This window comes from Delphinus delphis, chromosome 6 (genome assembly GCF_949987515.2).
Source record: "Delphinus delphis chromosome 6, mDelDel1.2, whole genome shotgun sequence".
NCBI classification, from domain to species: Eukaryota; Metazoa; Chordata; class Mammalia; order Artiodactyla; family Delphinidae; genus Delphinus; species Delphinus delphis.
This window is the reverse complement of record NC_082688.1, coordinates 61465073-61470185: the sequence shown is the minus strand read 5'-3', so window position 1 is coordinate 61470185 and position 5113 is coordinate 61465073. Positions and strand designations below refer to the sequence as shown.

General features: G+C 45.4%; 1 long non-coding RNA gene across 1 annotated transcript; it reads left to right on the top strand.

The window, feature by feature from the left end:
- The first annotated feature begins 1917 nt into the window (after window positions 1–1917).
- On the top strand, window positions 1918–4894 carry LOC132426658 (uncharacterized). Its single transcript, XR_009519748.1, has 3 exons — window positions 1918–1999; window positions 3879–4006; window positions 4788–4894. It is a non-coding gene; the product is annotated as an uncharacterized lncRNA (long non-coding RNA).
- The last annotated feature ends 219 nt before the right edge of the window (window positions 4895–5113 follow it).

Sequence of the window (5113 nt, the reverse complement as noted above, 5' to 3'; positions counted from 1 at the left end):
TTGAGTTCAGGTGCTGGAGAATAGTCATTTTCTTTTGGTGGTACCATGATTTTTCCTAGTGTATCATTAACTAACTGTGCCTTTGCTGTAACATGTAAAGTAGCGAACACCTTTCTTAGTTACAAAAATCTTCGTTTCCTTAACATGCTGACAAAACAAAACTTCCTTTTATTTACCAGAAGGTGGTGATATAGCCCAAGTTTTTGACTTCTCACTGGCCCAGACTGTCCCTGCTACTACACTTGGGAGAGTAGAGTACATATAAAAACGAAAGGTATTGCAGAGTTGCGGGACGTGTGGTCTTAGCACCTGGGGCTTTGAGGGTCCCCAACACACCTGTTAGTGGAGTCTCTGATTGATTGCAAGACTCTCAGAGGTCTCTTGCTGGATCTCCTGCTGAAATCCTGAGCAGATAGCAGGTAACACTTTCCTTGAATGTTTTCCTGTCTGCCTTCTTTCCTCTCCCTCTCCCAGTCAGTCACAGAGGCCCCTTCTCAGAAATCTGCATTCTGCCTGAGAGGAACCTCAGGGTACCTCCAGCTATAACGTTTGCAGGTGCTTGCACTTTTCACTTCCTCTGCCAGAGAAGTAGCTGCTGTCACTGCTGCCACCATTGCACTCACCAAGTGAGCTCTGGGGAGAGGGGTCTACTCCGGCCATTCCTCCCTTTGTCTGCCTCCAGACTTGTTTCTATCCTGCTCAGCTGGTTTGCCAAGTTCTTCTGTCAGACTGGCGAGAGCACCACAAATCCCCTATCTCCCATGAGTGTCTTCCCACTTTTGTACTCTCCAGATTACGTTTTTCCTGTGGTGGTACTTGAGGGTGAGGCAGGCTCAGGACTTGGAGCTGCAGCATCTTTAGACGTCCACTGGGTGATCTCTCAGGTGTCCTGGTGTACTGTGCAGAGGCCGTTTGGTTTGGTTATGGACGTAGACGTCCAGTTAGTTGTAAATCGAAAGAAAGAGAAAAAAAGAAAAACATTTCATGCCATGATGGTGACATCCAACTACAGCTATTTTGATACGTTTGTTCTTTAACCTTTATATTAAAGTAGTTAATGATATTAGAATAGTTAACGTATCCCTAGATTGAAATACTAGAGTATTGTGAATATGACTATATGCTTACCAGTGTATTGTATATTCATGGTACCTTCAGCTTGATGAACTCCTGTCGGCATTTTTTGTAAGGTAGGTTTAGCGTTCATAAATTCCCTCAGCTTTTTGTTTCTTAGGCAGTTTTTATCTCACTTTCATTTATGAAGGATATGTTTGCTTGGTAAAATAGTCTTGGTTGGCTGTTTCTCTCATAGTACTTGGAATGTATCATCCGTTTCTCTCTCTCCTGGCCTGCAAGGTCTCTACTGAGAAAGCTGCTTGATACCCTGATAGAAGTACTCTTGAATACCTTAAAAAATTATCTTTCCTTTAAATCCTTTCTTTGACTTTTGACTGGTGTTTTAGCATAATGTGTCTTGGAGAAGATCATTCTGGGTTAAAGTTTGGGGGTCACCTATTAGCTTCACATACTTGGATGTCCAAATCCCTTCCCAGGTTTGTGAATTTCTCAGCCCTTATTTCCTTAAAGAAGTAAGTTTCTATCCCTTTCCTCTTTTCCTTCTGGGGCTCTGCTGTTATCTTGATGTTGTCCTGTAAGTCCCATAGACGTTCTTTTTTCTTCTCTGATTGGACAATTGATCTGTCTGCTGTTGAAAACTCTGTTGAATTCTTTCATCCACTCATTGTATTCTACAGCTCCAAAGTTTCTGCTCAGGTCTTTTTTACGTTTTCTTTTGGTGGAACTTTTCATTTTGTTCATGTACATTTTTTCTGTTTTTATTAAATTGCTTACCTGTGTTTTCTAATAGCTCTCTGACCATCTTCATAATAATTACTCGAATTCTTTATGTCCCTTGTAGCCCTGCATAGGCATCAGCACATTTGAAGCAGCAGTTACCTCTTCCAGACTTCATGGATCCAGACTTCATGGACTGACTGTGGTAAGAGAAGACTTTTACCTGTGGACAGAAGTGTGGCTTAAGCATAGTATGAGCCTGACTCAAGTGGTGCAGGGCTACAAGCGTGGGGTGTGTTTTGGCATTAGATCCGGTGGTTTGCAACATCTCAGGCCTCTGTGGTGCACAGAATCAACAACTGTGGTAAGCAACGCAGTGGGGTGGGTCCTCAGTGGCACCTCTTAGTTCAGCAGCTAAGAACTGGGGCAGGCAAATGGTGGTGTCCAGAGCCAGTGTGTGCACACACTCAGCTATGGGGGACAGCTTAAGGGGCCCGGGCCCACATCATTGGTGGGACCAAAGCATACAGCAACGATTGGGGCCAACTACAGGCTCACTGGCAGCTGCAGGGGCCCTGGCTATAGGCATGCTCTCTTGTGGGTGGGTGGATACTTTCTACTCCTGGACTTGCACGGGTGCAGAGGCTTGTCCAGAGTGCATGCCAGGTGGTCGGCAGTAGGCGTTCTAGACTGGTGTCTTACACAGAGCCCTGGGCTGACGTCAGCAAATGCAAATATCTGTGGGGTAAAATAAGAGAGAGGGTTCTCTTTGGGGTGACCTTGCTGGCCCCTTTAGTATCGTCATCCTATAGAGCAGGTCACTGTGATCCACCATCACTCCTGCTGCATGGCTGCTATTGGTAGCCACCGTTTTCTTTCTTGTTGCTAGTCATCTCTATATATCTTGGCTTTGCTAGCTTGCATGGGGTGAAACCATAGAAAGACCTTCACTGGGTGTCCCAAAAGCCTGGGGAAGCTAATTACTACTCACCATGCTCTTCCTTTTGCAGCAAACTCTTTCTAGATGGGAAGTTCCCTCTTGGGTCTAAGCAGTACCAGCTTGGTGGAGGGATGATGCAGGCAAGATGAAGCTGTCTCCCTTCTCTATTTAGTCATGCCCTTCTTCTGGTTTTCTGTTCTGCTGTGTTGCTTTTATACACGGACTCTGGAGCTCTTTGTGGATAGCTGTTTCTTTGTTGATCTTTGTCAGGGGACAGAGGCCTGGTTCTTCTGCATCTCCATTTTGGTCTTTAGCCTATAATTTATTCTTGAAGAAGATGAAAAGAAAAAGTGTTTACCAATCAAAAGGAGTAACCTGAGAATAGGATGCAAAGTATGAAACTGTCTAACATGTTTGGCATTATATTGTCTAACATGTTTGATCCTGATGATCAACATTCTATCCAGAGAGCTTTGTATAGTTACTGAAAAGATAACCAAATTTGCAGTATATCTATCTACTTTACTAAAGAAAGACAACCTTTTTTGCAGAGTTACACACTTTATGCTTATATTTGATGTAATACTTTCTTCAGAAATCTTTTGTATTTAATGCTGACAACTGGCTTTATATTAAGGCCACAGAAAACATTTTCATCCCTTTTTCAGATATCATTGCATTTATCTGTACTCAGAGCACTATCTTTCAACTCCGTTGGCCTTCCTTTGAATTCTAACACAAAACCTATTTGGGGGCTATTGCCTATGCTGTTTCTATGCCTTGAATGTTTGTTTAGCTCCAGAATTTTTGTACATCTAGCTCTTTCACATTCAGTTCTTCTCACCTTATTATTACCTATTTCAGATCACTTCCCTCATGATCCAAGTATATGCAACTCTGACATCTCCTAGACATATCATTTATTTATTCTTAGTTGATAATCTTCATAGCACATCACTATCTGAGATTTAACTTATGAGTTACATTTTCCTTCCCCCTCTTAAGCACAGGAGTCATAAGAGTAGGAACGATGGCTTCCCCATTTGCTATTGTGACTCCAGCAACCAAAATAGGACCTATGATGCACGTCTCTTCCCAAACCCTCACAACTCCAATTTAACCTTCTACTTGGGCTCACTGCCAGCTTGGTACCAGTGCAACCTCAGCTCTACAAGACACCCTCTGTTTGGAAGACAAACAGAAGATCTTTCCTACTATGTTTGGAGTCAGCACCACAACATTGAGAGAGCACCTCAAGGCATAAGAAATGGGGTAAGTTACTACAACATTGATGTGGGAACCTGCAAAGTCTACATGCATTCTGTATAATGTGTCTGATGGCCCTGGACCACTATAAAGGAACTGGCATTATAGCCTGAGGCCTACTGTCCCCAGGCTGAGAGACTATTAGGAGACTCGACTCAAGTGTCAGGCAGCCTCTTCAGCAAGGGTTCCTGTTTCTACCCAATAAGCTGGGGAAAAAACTGCCTTCTACCCAACACAATGTCCTTCAATAACGATCTCAGACTTTAAGCTGGCTTTGTAGGCTAACAAAAGCATAGTAGAGTCATTAAAAAGTTTCTTCATCAACCAGAGAGAGAAAACTCAATCCAAAAACAGTGTGCACAGTACTAAAGAAAGAAAGAACTGGCGGTGATTGATTGATAGAAGACAAAATTAGATACAGAAGATATTAGGAAATGTAAGTGGAAGGCCAACTGGCCCGAGGCAGGGGACCGCAATGCATCAGACCGAAACTCTCCGGACCACCCAGTTCCAGGGACTGACCTGGGGACTTTCCACCCGGCCCAGCCTTCCTGCCTTTCGAGGGGCGGGACTAACGGTCCCAAGACTCATGCAACTGGCAACGGATATTGCCGGAATACCCTGCGCCCTCCCAGAGTCACCACACCCCTTTCCCTTCTTCCCCTATAAAATCTTGCCCAACCCTCGCCCGGGTGCGACTTCTCTGGCCCCTTGCTCTCGGACCACTGAACCTCGCCCGGGAGCGCTCCCTAAGAAAGCTCACTTGAAGCTTTCCTCTGTTTTGCAGTGCCGTTTGTTAAGATCCAACCTTACATTTGGTGCCGAAACCCGGGAGGGGTACCAAGCCCCGCGGGTTACCGCGCGGGCCGCTCCTCCCCCAGGAGACAACCAGGGAACCTCTACTCATCCACCCGATCTGGCAGAAAACGGGGTAAGTCCCGCTCCCTTGTTCCCTCCGACTCACAGAGTCCCTGCCCACCAGACTCCCTGTCCTTAATTGCGGCCGCGTCAGGGACTCCTCCATCCTCTCTCCGGGCCTCGGGCAACTGTGGAGACGTCCCAATCGCCCTCCGACCTGCCGTGAATTGGAGACCAGGGACGCCTCTCTCCCTC